Source organism: Lactuca sativa, chromosome 4, assembly GCF_002870075.4.
Source record: "Lactuca sativa cultivar Salinas chromosome 4, Lsat_Salinas_v11, whole genome shotgun sequence".
In the NCBI taxonomy this organism is placed as follows: Eukaryota; Viridiplantae; Streptophyta; class Magnoliopsida; order Asterales; family Asteraceae; genus Lactuca; species Lactuca sativa.
In genome coordinates this window covers 379,852,769-379,873,815 of record NC_056626.2, presented here as the reverse complement: position 1 = coordinate 379,873,815, position 21,047 = coordinate 379,852,769, and positions in this window count along the sequence as shown.

Below are 21,047 nucleotides of genomic sequence, written 5' to 3'. Positions count from 1 at the left end.
TATGTTATGTATGAGCAGATGATGAGAATGGTATTTGTTGACACCTAAGAGATTGTAGATATAGACAGAGTATGATTATATGTAGTATAATCATAAGTGTATGTATGTATGTCTAAAAATTAATGGTATTATGTAGAATACCTATGTTTTAATAGATATAGATAAAGATTAAGTACTTAATGAGTTAAGTACTAGATGACTAATAGAAGATCACTTGATAAGATAAAGAAATAGATTGTCCATAGGACAAGAGTTATGTTAAGTGTCACATAAAAGAGTTAGATAATAGTATGATTCCTTTGGATATAAAGAGTATGATTCCTACAGGAATAAGAGTATAACTCCTTCACGAATTAAGAGTATGGTTCCTTCGAGAATGAGATATGTCCCTGTGGGGAAAGAGATGATGATCCCTTTTGGGGTGTGTAGATAGATGATTTCATGTGGGAACGAGAAAGGGTATGGGTAGAGAAGGCAGAGAAAGGTTCCTTGAGAGGAATAGGATAAGAGAGTTCTTTGTAAGAACTTAGAGATAATTTGTGAGGGATTATGAGTATGGAACCCATGAAGGATTAAGGAGAAGACAGAGAATGTCAACAAATTTGTGAGGAATTGAGATAAGAAGTATGAGACGAAGCAAGATGAGTATGAGAAGGCATTTTAAGAGTTAGAGATATGAGAAGAACATAGTAAGGGATAGAGAAGAGCATGCATAGAGCATAGAGAAGAACAGAGAAAGATGAGATAAGAAAGAGTATGGAGAGAGATAAAAAGATAAAAAGAAGAATAGAGAAGAGATATAGGTAGAGGCAAAGATAGAGTACATGTATAGTATGGGATGAGCTTAAGAAGAGGCTAAGAAATATAGAAGAGATAGATGAATGAGAAGAATGGCAGTGTATGATATTGGAGAAGAAGAGTAGAAGATAGATTATAAGAATGAAAGAATAGAATGATAAGGCATGAGAATAGATAGAACATAAAGTATGAGAATGAGAGTAGAGATATATGAGATGAAATAGATAACAAAGTAGATATGATGAGAAATGAGAATAAGTAAAGAGAAAAGTGTAGAATAGATAAATGTGATGAGATAAGAAAGAATAGCAGTGTATGCTATGAAAGAAAGAGATTAGCTTGTAGAGTAAGATACATAAGAGAAAAGAAAGAAAGCTTAGATGAGCATGAAAAAAAAATTAGAATACAACTTACTAGACTAGTGGTTTGATGTAGTAGATAATTTTTCATATTTTGCAAGTTCGGGTAGTAGTCGTGGTACGTCAAAAGATGGAGCATAGGGACCTAGACTATGTTGCTATTTAGTTGTAAATTTCCTTGTTGTTGTATTTATGTAATAGATTTTATTATAAACCTGTGATTAACCATCAAATTTAAAGTGTTTTAGTTTTAGTAGAATTCCATATTTTGTAGCCGTGGTACGTGAAAAGATAGGAGCATAAGGATCTAGGTTGTTACAACTTACTAAACTAGTGGTTTGATGTAGTAGATAATTTTCATATTTTGCAAGTTCGGGTAGTAGTCGTGGTATGTGAAAAGATAGGAGCATAGGGACCTAGACTATGTTGCTATTTAGTTGTACATTTCCTTGTTGTTGTATTTATGTAATAGATTTTATTATAAACCTGTGATTAACCATCAAATTTAAAGTGTTTTAGTTTTAGTAGAATTCCATATTTTGTAGACGTGGTACGTGAAAAGATAGGAGCATAAGGATCTGGGTTGTTACAATAATCATATGCAATAACATAGTTTTTTTTTTATCTTATCTTAAGTTGTTTTGGTGAATCAAAAATGCACACCCCCAAACTGGAACGACGGAAACATTCGAGGGCGGAGGATGTCATGTATATTATCACATCAATTGCATAATAGTAATCACAGTACAATAACCATGTATTGAAAAAGTATAATTTTTACATATGTGTTCAAGTCATTGTATACATGACTCTAAAATGTATATCAAAAGTTAAAAGACATGAGTCTATGAATCTCCGTCTTCCAAAAAATTTGTGGATGTACTTGTCTACTGATTTCCTAAGAACATAAGTAGTTTTGAAAAGGGTGTCAACAATTAACTTGGTTAGTTCATAAACATGTTTGTAACTGAAATCTGTCATTTGGTCCTTGAAAGTGTAAGTATGTTTTCCCATAAAATCCTATATTTTCTGGTCAAATGTGTTGTACTCAAAACGTGTAAATGTTATTGTACTCTGAAATAGTATAATGTAGTTTTAATTCACATAAGACCGTGAAAATCATGTTTTCTCTACACTAGAATAGTATTCTGTATTTGTATTCGTATGAACATAGTATAATTGTAACTATCTGGATTTACTACCTGTATTTGTAAAATATTGTATTATAGTTTTATTATTTAATCAAACTACGTGAAGTTGTTTACTTATTCATACACTAATCGTTTTGTTCCATACCAAATTACGATTTATCATAACCATGTTTGATGACCTCAGATAGCCTGAACACGATGTTCTTCAGGCGTTGCTATCGGTACGACATTTGTCACCTTAGGCATGTCGGCCTAACTGTAGCGAATAGTTAGGGTGTGAGATTGTCAGTCCTGTATAAATCTATACACAAGTGTCACGCTCTCCCTCCAGGAGACTCTGGTTATAATTTCAGGACTAGGTTGGTACTTAGATAAGTATCTGAAGTGTGTCTCACAAATGCTATATTGAAGGTTATGTGTAGAATAGAAAGTTACATTATAATGGATAAATTGTAAATATATCTCATAAACTATATTTAATATAGATTATATCCTTGTTTTCCATAAGTTATTCTGAATATCTAAAGTAGTATATATGATCCATAAACTATACATATTATAGTTTATATGTTTGTTTTCCGTATTATAATCTAAACTTTGAAAAGCAATGTGACAATAGTCAATTTCGGGTCAAGTCAAAGTCAACGAGTCAAACCGGTCAACTCGATTAAACCTTGTATATTAGGGTTTACGTTATGTAATTACTGTATAACTCACTATTTTAATGAGAAAATATCACTTGGAAAATTCTTGTGTTTAATTTTCCTTAGCCTTAGTGCTAAACAATGAACCAAACCGATAAAACAATGTTGCATACTCATCTGGAGTGTGTAAGATCCTAAAACACAACTTAATGAGGTTTACGGAACTTGCATTGCGAAGCCGGGCACTAAAAAATGTCACAAACGAAACCTCTCTCAATCGTATTCACTAAATCTCTCTCCGTATGTGAAATCTCTCTAAGTATGTCAAATCTCTCCCAAATCTCTCTCCGTGTATGAAATCTCTCTAAGTATGTCAAATCTCTCCCAAATCTCTCCAAGAATGTCAAATCTCTCCCAAATCTCTCCAAGAATGTGGAATCTCTCCCAAATCTCCCTAAAATCACTCGGGGCATCCCGACCCTTAATTTAGTCAAAAACCGCTTGAAAACGGAAGTCTACGCGAAAAACAGCCTTAAGGAGCCGAAACCCCTCTTAAGGAGCCGAAACCCCTCTTAGGGTCGAAAGTCCTCTTAGGGATCGAACCCTCTCTGACCGAACCCGAAGGGTGCTCTCGGTCCAGAACTTCGCACAAGGAACCGAAGCCACCTTCGGTCCATTTCGCTTCTTACCCACTTTCGCTCCATTTCGCCTTCGGCCCATGATCAGAAGGGACCGAACCTCGGCCAGGACCAAGAGGTCTCGCAAGGAAGCCCATTTCTTCCCGGTTTTCGATTCCGACTTCGTTTTAGCTTCGTTTTTCATCGTTTTAACGCAGGATTTTCACCCAAAACTTTATTTTATCAATTAACGTCTCATAATTCATTAATTCCCATGTTTTTGGTGCAAATCTTATCCAAGAAATGAGTGGGTGGAGTACAAAGATTGAGTGTTGCCTTTTCTTTGTATTATGGCACAAGCAACCACCATGCCCACTCCATGGCTAACCCACACTCCTCCCCACCATCCCTAGTCACTTCCTTGTACCTTTCTATCAATCATCAGTCCCTCCCACGTTCTAAGAGCTGGAATAAGTCAACCTCTCTCCTCATTTACACTTACTTGCTCTCATTTCACCAAAAATCACACACAACTTTTCTCTCAAACTTTTTCCTCTAGTTCGAGACTCCAAGGCTGATCATCAAGTTTTATTATACTCTTGGTAAGTATAATTCATCCTTCTTGTGATTATTGCACTTCGTCCTACTCCAATCATCGATTGCTTACACAAACTCCATCACTTTGATGTTAGATTCTCGAAAATCTTCAAGGCATCTTCAAGTGTTCTTGAGTTGAACACTTCCATTCTCGAACAATCATCTACTAAAATACAAGTTAAAACACCAAGAACATAACTAAACTTTTCTAACAGCTTTCATCAGAAAAGTTGGACTCCATTCACGTACTGTTTTGGACAACTTAAACATTTTATTTTTCAAAACTGTTTTAGTTTCAAGTAGTTCCAGTTCTTAGCTTTGAAATGACTACTTTCACATCTCCATACGATTTTGCTACAATTTATGGTGATTTTTACAAAACTGCCTATCACTGTAGCTACGAATCCGGACCAGTCTGTGAATATGAGTATTTTTACACAAGTTAGAGGCATCCAAAAATCGTAATAAAATTTATGAAAAAGCTAGACACATTTCGTGAACTCTCAGAATTTACGGATTTAGTTTTTGCCTTCATATGATTTTTCTATGACTTTTCTAAATCAGTGCTGAAAGGCTAAAACTAAATAACAGCCTATAACTTTTATAACACTTTGTATTATGCGGAGCAAAGTGTATAACGATAAGTCCTAAATATTGAATGTATTTCCTTGTTAGTTTATCATTGTAAACTGAAAATTTGTCATTCATGATAAGGTTTCATCATTTATTTCGAATACATGTAATAAACTACAATAAGCATAGTTTATGGGATTTTTACCGCCTGACAAAGGCTTTACTCTCGAAACAAATGGGTTTTCATACACGGCCTAATAAACTATAAAAGTAATAGTTCAAGGATTTCATATCACTAATTTATTCATAAAAGGTTATTTTACTCCCTCTAAGGGAAAAGGTTTCAATAACAAATCATTTGTAAACTAGTTAACTTAGGTTGTGAGACAATCTCTACCCATATGTTCGAGTATGGGATTCAAATTCATGTAAGTTATAACCAGAGTCTCTTGTAGGGAGAGCGTTATAATTGTGTATAGATCTATATTGGGGTTGACATCCCACACCTCGCTACTAGCTACAGCCGGACTGGCAGGTCTGCGGGTGACAAGAGTCATAGGATCAGGGCATCTGAAAGACGTTGTGCAGGTTACCTCTAGTCATAGCATGGTTATAGCGGCTCACATAAATAGTTAATAATCTCTCATGTTTACATGGAAAATTTCTACTTTAAAAAGGGGGTTTTACTTCTAAATTAACGATTTTATGTCAATTTAAACTTGCATGATTCACTGTAAGTATGATGAATTACTTGTACACTTCGCTCATTGGGTTTTAAGACTACAGTTACATAACAAAGAAAATATTGGATTTTCTGGAAATATAATCTATCGCTTTTAAAAGAAAAATGGTTATTTCTCAAACAAAAACTCTTAAGAACTCACCAACCTTTGTGTTGACACTTTTTCAAACAACTTGTATTCTTATGAAATCACTAAACAGGATATCAAGTGCATTTTGAGGATGGGACGTTAAGGCGTCAAACATTTCATATTTTGTCAACATATTGTAATTGATTTTGAAACATGTAATGCATACAATGATGTAACTCTTTCAATTATATATATGTTGGTTGTGTTTACTTTCATCACTATTGTCATTGTTGTTATGATACTATACATGAAGTCCTCCACCGCCGGATGTTTCCGCCATCCTTGGTTTGGGGGTGTGACAAGCAATATGTAAGTTCCATAAACTATACCTATTATAGTTTATATGTTTGTGTTTTAATGAAATGAAAACTTTTGTATAGTAAATAATTTATTAAGTTTAAATCGAAAATCTATGATACAATTGTCCCGTGTAATTCACTATTTATACCCAAATGGTATTAAAATAGTTTGCACAAATTATATTTTGTTTAACATGTTTAAAATGAATTTATACTTATATAAATATAATATTTATATAATTTTGATTAAACAAATAGTCGAATAAATAATTCTACCCCAAGCCCACAACCAAACAAGGAACAGAAAATGGAGCCAAATTATCAATTCTAAGTTTGTTGAATCCTATATATATATATATATATATATATATATATATATATATATATATATATATATATATATATAAAATAAGTGTTTACGGTTTGGTTTCATTCTAAAGGTGTTCACGGTTTGCTTCATTCCAAATGAGGGTGTTCACGGTTTGATTCTTATTCCTAAAGAGGTTTCATGATTTGATCTTATTTCCAAGTGGGGTTCACAGTTTGATTTTCATTCCTAAAGAGGGTTCACGGTTTGTGCTTGTGGGGTTCACACACACTTTAAATTTTCATATTTTAAGTTAAGTATACACCCCTTTATTTGAACTGGAACTTAAATCAATATATGTTTCATTATATATATATATATATATATATATATATATATATATATATATATATATAATTCATAGGAGTATGGTTTTCAAAGTATATTTATACAATAACTTATATAAACATCCCCTATGGCATTTAAAGTTCTTACTATATAAATGTTATGATGTTAAATCACTTGCATACTATTGTAGTTTATACTTATATTGATCCAAAATATCGGGTTTTACAAAAAAGCATACCCATAATTGGTTTTTGTAATTTCCAATGTGTGTTGGGATTCAAGATAGAAAAATAAGGTTGCTCATTATCTACATTTGAAGTATCAAATTAGGATTCATCGATATCCTCCTTTTCCTCATTATTCATCACCTATTTACGCAATAAAAAATTGTCATTTAGAGTGTCATTGAAAAGGGGTTTAACTTGAAGATCTTCATGAGTGTGAAAGAAGGGAATGTCATCACATGTTAGAGAATCCACCTACTGAGATTCTTCATTGGATGATATTTGAATGTTTTCCTCTTCTTCTACTACAACTTCGTCTCGTGTCCAATCAAAGAATGAGTTATTAAAATGGTCTACATATACTTGCATTGGTCCACCAATTGACATCTTGTAATCTACAAACCTAATGTAGTCCACTTCATCTTGAAGCTTCTTAAAAACCTCTATTAATGTCTTAACAGGAAGAACATAATATACAAAATCACACTGATCTTTGATAACTTCCTTTAGTCCAAGATTTAATGAGTGGGTAGTTAAGTATCTCATAGTTAAATTGTGTTACTGTCTCACTGTCTCCATTTTTGTACCTCATAGGATTTGGCAAAAATAGATCATGGTAGTTTATCTAAACGGCAAATTCAGGGTTCCTTTTCCCCTAAAAGAAGAGGGAGAATAAGGGATGTCTGTAAGTAACGACTATTGTCGAGGAACAAGGGGAATGGATATAATCTTGATTAGACACCGTCACTGGTTACCAATGTGCAAAACGACACCGTTTCCACTTTTATAGTCATTATTGTTTAAACAACATTAAGTGAGACTGTAACATCCCAAAATTCAAGACTAAAAATTTTCTTTTAATAAAACATTACTTAAAGCAAAATCATGAATCCAAATATAATCAGAGTATTAATTTCCAAAACACATGTTCATAATCAGAGTAAAACATTCCCAGTCTGTCTAATCTATGGTGTGTGCCATGCGATCACCCCGAGCTCTTCCCTCCGCTACCGGAAGTACCTGAAACCAAAACTAAAAACCGTAAGCACGAAGCTTAGTGAGTTCCCCACCCTACCACATACCATGCATAACCACATACTGCATATACTGGGCCACGCCCACTATCCTGGGCCTCGCCCGCTACAACGGCCCCGCCGCTCCAGGCCCCGCCTGGCTTCGAGCCCCGCTCGGATACAAATCTATTTCACTTAGGCCTCGCCTGTCACAGGGCCTCGCCCACTAACATATAATAGCACATAAACATATCACATCACATAACATAAGCTAAACACATACTAACAGATCTTGCCCTAAGGCCTCGCCTATCTCTGGGCCCCGCCCTTGTCCTGCTACTGATGAGTCATGGAACCCCGTCCATACTCCTGCTGATAGTGAGGTATGGGCCCAACCCACCCTCACTCCTTCCCTAACTTGGGCCTCGCCCCTGATCTAAAGCTACTGAGATGTGGAACACCATCCACACTCTTCTATTGGTGAGATACGGGACCTCGCCCACACTCACCTTCCTACCAGGCAAATACAAGTATCACACAGACAACAAGTATAAACTATCACATAAACCATTCCTTGGGCACCCGCCCTCTATCATTGGACCTCGTCCCGAATATCATACTAGCATACTATGCCTAGGGCTAACCCCCGAGTCTTCTACTCATAACTACATGGGTCGGCATTATGGTCATAGACCCATTCATACAAAGGGAAACTCACCTGCACTGGCTGAACTGGCTGATGAACCCACTAGCTGCTGCCCGACAACTCTCTAAACTCCTGCTCCACTTGCTCCCCGAGCTACCAATCTCAATGCAACACTAAGTCTAACTAACCCCCGAAAGACAACCAAGTCAACTCTGGTCAAAGTCAAAGTCCTGGTAAAAGTCAACCTTCTAGGTCAACCCTACTCGCCGAGTCACCCTATTGACTCGCCGAGTTCATATGTTCAGAGTCCTTCTATTCGCGACTCGACTCGCCGAGTCAGTCCATGACTCGTTGAGTCTATGATTTCCGAGTCCTGACCTGTCCAATTCACCAAGTCTCCATTCAACTCACTGATTCGAGTCTCAACTTGAAGGGTTTGGGGTTTCGCAACCTGACTCGCCGAATCCAAGACAACCTTCAACAGACTTGTCGAGTTGTTCATCCAACTTGTCGAGTTCCTACCCAACTTCATCTGACTCGACGAGTTGTTCATCCCACTCGTCGAGCTCCTCCAAATCTTCATGCTACTCGTCGAGTCCACTCAAAGGACCCGCCGAGTCCATTCAGATCTCCATACATGCAGAGGACTTTTGAGTCATGCATGGACTTCAAACTGTAGATCTACCCTTCCCAAGCCTATTCCTCACGTAAAGTTGCAAACTTTACGTGTAGAGAAGGAGATCTAGGCAAAATACACCATAAACTATGGTTTAAGGCAAAGAGGCTCCATAATCAACTCAAGGGCAGATACTTTATGCTTCTCAAGACCATAATATGCTTAGATCCGAAGTAGCAACTTCAGATATGGCTTCTAACTCAAAAAGGGGTAGCTAATCATGGCTAAAAGCCCCCAAAACTCACAACCATAATAGATCTAAAGGAGGGAAACGACTTAATACCTTCAAAACTCAGAAAGTTTCCCCAATCTTCAGATCTAAGGCCAATCCTTGAAGCTTCAATGATTCCCTTCTTTCTTCTTCCTTCAAATCACTCAAAAATGGCTTGGGAGCTTAAATGGGCAACAATGGGGCTTAGGGTTCGATGTTCTGGGTGAAAGAGGCAGTAAAGGAACCATAGGGGAGAGAATGAGACGTTTAAATAGGCTCCAAGTCCTAAATTTAGGGTTTTCCTCGCACAGATCAGACTCGCTAAGTCCCCTTGGCCGACTCACCGAGTCAGTCACTTACTCCTCGACCCGGATCCCGCTCGGAATCGCCGAGTTCCTCCTTGGACTCGCCGAGTCTCCCCTTAAAGTTAGAGTTTTCTTTCCTTTCTTGGCCTTCAAAACTTTGGGTGTTACAGAGACCCCACTTAGGCAACGTAGACAGAAGACCTGACTAATTAGGTACAAGAGGTTGTAATTAGAAAAACGAATGAAAAATATTGATGTATAACATTTAAAATACATACAATTATGTCTAACCTTTTAAATAACAAATTCTGATGTTTAATATATATATATATATATATATATATATATATATATATATATATATATATATTCTATATCTTTCTTTTCTATTATTTGTAATATATTACCATTTTGTTATTAAAAGTAAATAAAAAAGATCACCAAGTAACTAGAAAGGTTTAAAATTAGATTGTGGGAATTAATGAATATGTTTGAAGTATATATATTGAAATACTTACTTGAATCAACATGATAATGTAATTATAGTCTAAGTGAATACTTGCACGTTGTGTAGAATATAATAAAATATTTTTTATCATGAATTATGGAATAATAATTTTACTATTAAGTAGATATAAAATATTTTAAATATATGATAATATAAAGATATATTAAAGCAATATGTCTTAATCGTCAAATTAAACTAATTTTTTACTTATTATTATTTATAAACTATTATTAAAATTAATTGGGTGATGTAGATATTTTATACTCTTATCATCGTAATTAATATATATATATATATATATATATATATATATATATATATATATATATATATATATATATATAGAGAGAGAGAGAGAGAGAGAGAGGTTGTATGCAAAAAAAATTGCATGTTTTGAACCGATATAATTTTTTAATATTATTATTGTTAATTTATTTTAAAACAAACTATTTGATTATTTTTTGGTTTCAATCAAGATTATTTTTTCAAATATCAATATTGTTTTATAATAACATAAAATAGCTTTTAACTATTTTACTCTGATGTTATTGTTAACTAAATCAAAACTATCAACTTGGAAAATATTATTATTGCAAAATATATTTTTAGTTAGCCTTTTAATTATTTTGACATTTCAATTTAGGTTTTACATTTAACCCTATATTATTATTTTTTTTGTAAATGTTTAAAAATATTCTTTGAACCCTTTTCGTGTTTATTTGATATAAATCAATAAGTTTTATGTATAATTTATTTTGAAAGTTAAATAGTTAGCATTAAGTTTACAATTATAAATGAGTTTTATGTACTACAATCAATTTAATGATGATTATTTTAGTTGGAATTTGAAGAGTTGTGTAGATTTCAAGTTAATATGATGTAAGTAATCAATAGCATATGCATATTTTGAAAAGTTTGAATGAAAATTAAAATTACGAATGAGTGTAATTAGTAAAAATGAAATTAAAAATAGTTAATTATTTGGAAGTTGATGAGTTGTGTAAGTTTCAAATCAATAAATGAGTTTAATATGCTAAAAATCTAATTAATGATTGTTAATTAGTTGGAAGCCAAAAAAATAATGTTAATCTATATTTATATCTATCTATCTTATAAAGCATGAATTTTCCTTGGAGCTCATGTATTTGAAACTCCCAAGACTATTCAATTTATACAAATTAATTTATGATTAACTAAAATACTATGATTTGTAAGTTGTAACTTCTAAAACTCTTCAAATCATGTTATTTAATTGATGAGTTAAATAAAATATTTAGCCTATATAAGAATTTGTAGATTACATGTTGCATTTATGTCAACACAAAATGATAGATTATATTTATATGGTTTGAAGAGTTATATGAATGATTTCATGGATGTAAAAAAAACAATTTTAACTTTTCCAAATATAAATTTATGTAAACTCAAATTAGGTGCATGTAAAATTTTAAATATTAACCAATGTTCAAATTTAGGTATGTTTGTAAAAGTATATACTTGAGATCATTTTTTAAGTTTATGTGTTATGCATCTTTTTATAATCACAGGATAATGAAGTGGGATTGATGATTACTTGTCATGAGCTTTTGGTAAATCCACCTTCAAGCTATTTGCAGTTAGAGCAACTAACTTTGTTAACATGCATGTGTTTTTATGTTGTTTTTTTTTATGTTAAGAAAATATATGTTATGTCCAAGAGAACATTATTCAACATGTATTTTATGGTATTATATGTTATATATTATGTTAGTTTCTATCGTTTATTTTGTTGTAAATAACATTGATATAGTTTTTTATAATTGATTTTGATGAAAGGAGTTTACAATCATTATTCCAAATTGTTGGTGATAATGACGAATTAGAACGAATAATTTTTAATATGATATGACTTTATTGTTGAAAATCAATGATAATGTGTGTTATAAAAATGAATTCTTTATGTTCTACCAAAACTTATATAGATGTATGCATTTTAAATGTTTTTATAGTAATAAAAATAAATTATTATGTTATTACATTTGTGAATTTTCATTCTCCATATTCATTCTTTATCGTAAAAGAAAAGTAAAATAAACAAAATATTAATATTTTCATAAGAAAATATAAGTGATAAAAATATATCTCAAGTGTAACACTCCTTCTCCCTAACCCACTATTAACATATTTTTTTTAAAGATTGGTCGTAATACATAATGATTACTATAGTTTCAAAATTCAAATCACCATTTTATTTGAATTATTCATTCTCTTCAAATATTTCATAGCTTTAAGGAATAAAATGAAAGTACAATACATAAGTAGTTTTTTTAAATATAATAATGAAGAATTTTCAATAAGTAGTTTTTTATTAAGTAAAAAATAATAATTGTTTAAAATAACGTAAAACTAAAGAATAGATTATATTATATTAAAAAATTATTGTTATTTGAAATAATAATAATAATAATAATAATAATAATAATAATAATAATAATAATAATATAGGAAATACAAAATATTCAAATAAATTATTTATAAATTAGTTAAAAATACCTATAGTTTAAAATAATTTTGAAACAAAAACTCATTAAATTTGATTCAAACACAACTTTTTATATCTTTCTTATCGTGTACTTCAAATTATTATAATATTAGTTACAACTTAATATAAAAATTAATATTTCAATGATATATGCTTATAATATTGTTTTTATAATATATAATTGTTAATATTTATATTAAATTATTGAACACAACTCAAGAGTTTAAAAATCCTACTACAACTCAATAGTTTTTTAATTTAAATGTAATTATGATTTCAAATTTAATGTAATTAGTCATGCCTCTATATTTTCCGCTACATTAAAAAAAATTAAACTGATGGTTATTAATGTGCAATGTCTTTTTATTTTCCACTAATTTATTATACACATTGTAGCTATATTAGTAGTATATAAGTAAGTTTTAATTAAAAAATCATATGTTTGAAAATATTTGTGATTCAAAATGAAAGAGTTGAATAAAAATAAGTTTTGTCGCATCAATGATTATTTCAACACGGATTTTTATAACAATGTTTCTATATACAAATGTATGTTGATTGCTAAATATTCATTTTGAATGACTTATAAGTGTTTAATAAGTTTTGTTTGATGTAAATGTTATAGTAGATGTTGTAGTGTTTATATTTTATTAAAAACTATAGTGTTTTTCCATACTATTTATTATTTGTTTTATATACAAATCGACATATGTTTTATATATAATTTCGACAACTTAAAACGTCTATACAATCATTAAAAGTTGTAATATTTATTTTTTTCATACTACTTTGTATTTGTTATATATAGAAATCAATATATGTTTGATATATAATTTGCACATCATTAAACGATCTATGAAATTATGAATTAATAGTGAAAATAACTAATGATATAAATTTATTATAATTAATAAAACTAACATATTAACTATAGAGTTTGTTTTGCTACATACATTGGTTTTTCATGTATAAATATTAAATCACAATTTGTTAAATGTTATTATTTTAATTAAATGATTATATTCACGCGCAACGTGCAATGATTCGACTAGTATCTATATATCTTGTAATAGAAGCATTTTTCTAAGCACCACATTGATTTGAAACTTTTTTGTCTTTTCATATTTTCAAATGACTATATTACTAAGCACCACAATGATATGAAACTCCTTTGTCTTTTCATGTTCTAATATGACATTTCAAATGTCTTCTAAGTAATTGATTTATCATTAAACACCAAACATGCTATACAAACCCTTACATCTAAGAAGGATGTCTTAAGAAAATGAAAAGAAAAAAATTTCAATAGGCACAAATCTTTTAGAACGTATTTGCAATGATGGAGTCCTTAAAATAGCTCTACAAGTCAAGGTTGTGGATAAATGTATCATTTTTTTTACTCATAGTTTGATCGTGTTATATTTTTTTCCAATAGTATAAATGAGACCATTCAAAATCATATGATTAGAGATATTTTGTTTTCTCAAACCATACCATTCAAAATCATATGTTTAGAGGTATTTTGTTTCCTCAAACCATATTGATTTGAAACCTACATAACTTTTTATATTCCTTAATTAATAACATTGATAATATTTATAAATTTCCAATAATTTTTTGCATTCTCTTATTGTATATGTAGTCATATTAGTACATTTTTCTTACAAAAAGTCGTCATTTGGTTGAAGATATTGTGATTCAAAAGTTTTCATATAGTTTAAGCATTCACAATCCAAATATGATGATTTGAAGAAATTGGTTATGTCGCATCGATGATAATTATAATATGATTTTTTTTCTTTCCACCAAAACAAATGAAGCTTTTCTATTCTTTCTTTATATTCAGTTTCTCATTTGATCTTTAAATGTAATTTGCATGTATTACTCAATCTTGAATGAGACTCTCCAAACATCAATGTTTTGCTTGGAATATCTTTCTGATTCTTCTTTTTTCAAGAAAAACATTTTGATTGCAGGTTAGTGAAGAATTGTCATCAAGTTTCTATGGTTCAATGGTGTTAAATGAAGATAGAAGATCCAGAAAACAGATCTAGGTTTTTTTTGTTTGAGCAAAGTAGACGAATGTTAGTTTTTTCTTTTGATTTAAATGTATATTTATGTAACATTTTTATTTATATATTCAACCACAAATGTTTTTATTTATTTGATTGTAGTTTTTTCTCTTTTGATTATGTTAATTTTTTATTTTTTTCGGTTATCCTACACAACATATTTACAAGACAATATTTAAAAGATAACATGATTTTTAACATTTGATATGTAATTATGATTGACTTATCATGATGTGTTTTTCACATGAAAGTAATTTATCTATATTACTACAACAAGAATTACATATGACATTTACAAAAATATATAATATATGTGATTTGTTTAACATATATATCCACCTATGTATGTTATAAATTTATAATTAAATATCTTTATGTTTAATAACTGAAGTGATTAAAATGATGCATCAAAAACAACTATTTATAACAACAACAACAACAACAACAACAACAACAACAACAACAACAACAACAACAACAATAATAATAATAATAAATACACATTTCTATGTACCGGATTCATTTGAAACTCACACTACAACTTAAGAGTTTTCTAATTTATGTATATTTATTAGTTACAACTCAACAATTTTTAACTTATGATTATAATTAGTAATCACTAATAACTTTTTATTTTCCTTTCTTTTATAAGGTTGTAAAGTTTTACTCATTAAAAACATTAATGTATTTGAAGAAATTTATGATTTAAATATGAAGAGTTAATATAAATGTTATAATAGATATTTTATTGTTTTTATGTTATTAAAAATTATAGTGTTTATTTTTCATATTTTTTATTATTCGTTGTATATATATCTTTTTTTATAAAAATGTTATAATAAACATTTTTGTATAAATATCTTTATGTTTCATTATGTTTAATATATATTCGTTGTATAAATATATTTATGTTTAATAAGTGAAGGGATTAACATGATGCATCAAAACTAATTATTTAGACAAATATAATAATAATAATAATAATAATAATAATAATAATAATAATAATAATAATAATAATAATAAATAAATAAATAAATAAATAAATAAATAAATAAATAAATAAATAAACATTTCCATGTATCGCATTCATTTGAAACTCACACTACAACTCAAGAGTTTTCTAATTTATGTATATTTATTAGTTACAACTCAACAATTTTAATTTTATGATTATTAATTAGTAATCACTAATAACTTTTTATTTTTCTTTCTTTTATAAGATTGTAAATTTTTGCACATTAATAACATTAATGTATTTGAATATATTTGTGATTTAAATATGCAAAGTAAATATAAATGTTATAATAGATATTTTAGTGTTTAGTGTTATTAAAAGTTGTAGTGTTTATTTTTCATATTTTTTATTATTCATTGTGTGTGTCTATATATATATATATATATATATATATATATATATATATATATATATATATATATATATATATATATATATATATATATATATATTTAATACAAATATTATAATAGATGTTTTTGTATTTTTATATTACTAAAAGTTGTATTTCATATTTTTTGTTCATACATTTTGTTACCCGTTATATATAGATTATCATATGTTTGATATATAATTTACACAATTTTAAATGGTCTATAAAATTATCAAATAAATGTATATATCACAATGACTTAAAAATTAAAACTATAATGTTTAATAAAACTAATATGCTAACTATATGTTGGCTTTACTATTAACATTTTGTTTAAAGTAGAAATATTAAAGAATAGTTTGGTAAAAGTTATTATTTTAACTATATAATTGTATTCTCGCGCAACGCGTGAGGATTCGCGTAGTCTATATCTATATTTATATCTATATATACTTATAAATAAAACATTTTTCCTTTCACCATATTCATTTGAAACTCCCATGCATTTTTCCTTTCACAACATTCATTTGAAACTCCCATGACTTTTCAGTTTCTTTCTAATAATAATTATAAGTTGGTTAATAAGGTTAAATAAATATCAAACTTAAAGTGTAATCATATATAAAAAAAACTTTCACTAATAAAATAATATCGTTACTTATACTTATAAAGTTATGTTTTTTAACTTTTAACATATTATAGTTAATTTATTAGTTTTAATATATTGTTGGATGTAAATTATTATCATTTTAAAGATACAATTTTTGAATAATTTTTATAAAATACTTAAATTATTAATTTAAATATAACAGTATGGGTTCAACATCAATATAATTTTTAGTTTAACTTAAACAACCCAAAAATTATTTTGTAAATAGTTAAAAATGATTAATTGTAGTGTCTTTCTTATAATGATTATAAGTTAGTTAATAAGGTTAAATAAATATCAAACCTAAAGTGTAATCATAAATAAACTAAAGTTCAATTTTAAAATAATATTTTTACTTCTTCTTATAAAGTTATGTCTTAAACTTTTAACATTTTATACTTAATTTATTAGATTTAATATGTTGTTGTATGTAAAAAATAATCAGTTTAAAGCTACAACTTTTGAATAGTTTGGACAAAATACTTAAATTGTTACTTTAAATATAACATTACAACTTCAACTTAAATATAAATTTCACCTCCACTTAAAAAACCAAACACTATTTTGTAAATAATTAAAAGTAAAAAATTGCAGTGATAAATACAAAAACTAAATTGTAATCTCAATTTAACTAAAATATTTCCTAAAAATATTTTTATAACCGTGAAAAATTTTCAAATAAGTAGCTTAAATAACTTAGAGTAAAAATACTTAAAAGTAACTTTATTTAAATGATTATAATGTTACCTTTAAAATCAAAAAACATTGTTTGATGTTTTAAATAATTATAATGATAGAAATTAAAATATTAAGCAAATAAATTTTGAAAAATTAATTAACACTAACAACAACTATAAATAACATTAAACCATATATTATATTTAATTTTATTCGTGTGTAACTCGCGGGTAGAAGTCATTTAAACGACTGAGATTATGCAGTTATAATAGATGTATATATTATTATATAATTCAAAACAATCAATATATTATTTTAATTTTGTATACAAATTATTATATCAAATTTAACAACAACTTTATTTTTATATTTGAAAAAAACATATATTTGTAAAGACTTCAACTATATAGGTATTTATGCGTAACGTGCGAGCATTCGCCTAGTCATTATCTATCTATCTATCTATATATACTTATAAAGGAAACATTTTTCCTTTCACCACATTCATTTGAAACTCGCATACATTTTTTTCTTTCACCACATTCATTTGAAACTCCCATGAATTTTCAATTTCTGTATAATAATAATTATAAGTTGGTTAATAAGGTGAAATAAATATTAAACCTAAAGTGAATCATTTATAAACTAAATTTCAATATTAAAATAATATCTTTACTTTTACTTATAAAGTTATGTTTTTTTAACTTTTAACATATTATATTTAATTTATTAGTTTTAATATATTGTTGGATGTAAACCATTATCATTTTAAAGATAGAATTTTGGAACAATTTGTATAAAATACTTAAATTGTTAATTTAAATATAACATTATAGGGTCAACTTAAATATAAATTTTAGTATATAACTTAAACAGCCAAAAACATATTTTGTAAATACTTAAAATTGATAAACTATAGTGTCTTTCTAATAATGATTATAAGTTGGTTAATAAGGTTAAATAAATATCAAACCTAAAGTGTAATCATAAATAAACTAAGTTTTAAATTTAAAATAATATATTTATTTCTACTTATAAAGTTATGTCTTTAACTTTTAATACATTATACTTAGTTTATTAGATCTAAAATGTTGTTGTATGTAAACCATTATTAGTTTAAAGCTACAACTTTTGAACAGTTTCGACAAAATACTTAAATTGTTAATTTAAATATAACTTTACAGTTTCAACTTAGATATAAATTTCAGTTCCACTTAAAAAACTAAAGAATATTTTTTAAATAGTTCAAAGTGATAAATTCAAAAACTAAATTGTAATCGCAATTTAACTAAACGAGTAACTTAAAATAACTTACAATAACAATAGTTAAAAATAATTATTTATAAATGATTATATTGTTACCTTTAAAATCAAAAAACAATGTTTGATGTTTTAAATAATTATAATGATAGAAATTAAAACACTAAGCAAATATTTTCAAAAATTAATTAACAATACCAACTATAAATAACATTAAACTATATATTATATTTAATTTTATTCATGTGTAACTTGCGGGTAGAAGTCATTCAAATGATTGAGATTATGTACTTATAATAGATGTATATATTATCATATAATTCAAAATAATCAATATTTATATCAATTTAATATATGCATTATTATATCAAATTTAACAACAATGTTATTGTTTTATTTAAAAAAACATATATTTGTAAAGACTTCAAACATATAAGTGTTTTTGTGCAACGTGCGAACATTCGTATAATCATCATTATCATTTCCTTATATCCTTATAAAGGAAACATTTTTCCTTTCACCACATTCATTTGAAACTCGCATAACTTTTCAATTTCTTTCTAATAATTATTATAAGTTGGTTAATAAGGTTAAATAAATATCAAACCTAAAGTGTAATCATCTATAAACTAAATTTCAATATTAAAAAGATATCTTTACTTTTACTTATAAAGTTATATTTTTTAACTTTTAAAATATTATACTTAATTTATTAGTTTTAATATATTGCTACATGTAAACCATTATCATTTTAAAGCTATAACTTTTGAACAATTTGTTTGAAATTCTTCAATTGTTAATTTGAATATAACACTACAGGTCAATTTAAATATAAATTTTAGTTGAACTTAAACAACTCAAACAATATTTTGTAAATAGTTAAAAGTGATAAATTGTAGAGTCTTTTTAATAATGATTATAAGTTGGTTATTAAGGTTAAATAAATATCAAACCTAAAGTGTAATCATAAATAAACTAAATTTCAATATTAAATTAATATATTTATTTCTATTTATAAAGTTATATCTTTAACTTTTAACATATTATACTTAATTTATTAGATTTAATATGTTGTTGTATGTAAACCATTATTAGTTTAAAGCTACAACTTTTGAACAGTTTGGACAAAATACTTAAACTGTTAATTTACATATAACATTACAGTGTCAACTTGAATATAAAATCCATTACACTTAAAAAGAATCCAAAGAATATTTTGTGAATAGTTAAAAGTGATCAATTATAGTGCTAAATGCAAAAACTAAATTGTAATATCAATTTAACTAAAATATTTCCTAAAGATATTTTTATAATAATTAAAAGTTTTCAAATAAGTAGCTTAAAATAACTTACAATAATAATAGTTAAAAATAACTCTATATAAATGATTATATTGTTACCTTTAAAATCAAAAAACAATGTTTGATGTTTTAAATAATTATAATAATAGAAGTTTAAAATTTAAGCAAATAAATTAAAAAAAGTTAATTAACAATAACAACAACTATAAAAACATTAAACCATATATTATATTTAATTTTGTTTATATGCAACGCGCGGGCATATTAAAGCGTCAACTTAAATATAAATTTTAGTTAAACTTAAACAACCAAAAGAATATTTTGTAAATAGTTAAAAGTGATAAAGTGTATTGTCTTTCTAATACTTATTATAAGTTAGTTAATAAGGTTCAATAAATATCTAACCTAAAAAGTAATTATAAATTAACTAAAATTCAATATTAAAATAATATATTTACTTCTACTTATAAAATTATGTATTTATCTTTAACATATTATACTTAATTTATTAGATTTAATATGTTGTTGTATGTAAACCATTGTCAGTTTAAAGATTTAACTTTTGAATAGTTTGGAAAAAAAATTAAAAATTTTAATTTAAATATGAAATTACAGAGTCAACTTAAATATAAATTTCAAGTCCACTTAGAAAAGCCAAAAAATATTTTGTGAATAGTTAAAAGTGACAGATTGTAGTGCTAAATGCAAAAACTAAATTGTAATCTTAATTTAACTAAAATATTTCCTAAAGATATTTTTATAATCGTTAAACGTTTTCAAATAAGTAGCTTAAAATAACTTATACTAACAATAGTTAAAACTAACCCTATATAAATGATTATATAATTACATTTAAAAATAAAAAACAATGATTGATGTTTTAAATAATTAAAATGATAGATATTAAATCACTACGAGAAAACAGACCTTTAATGACATGCTTTTTACGACACGCACTAATTAATGATACGCAAAAGGTCATGCCCGAAAAATAATGTCAGATCTTTAGAAATTTGTGTGCCCTAAA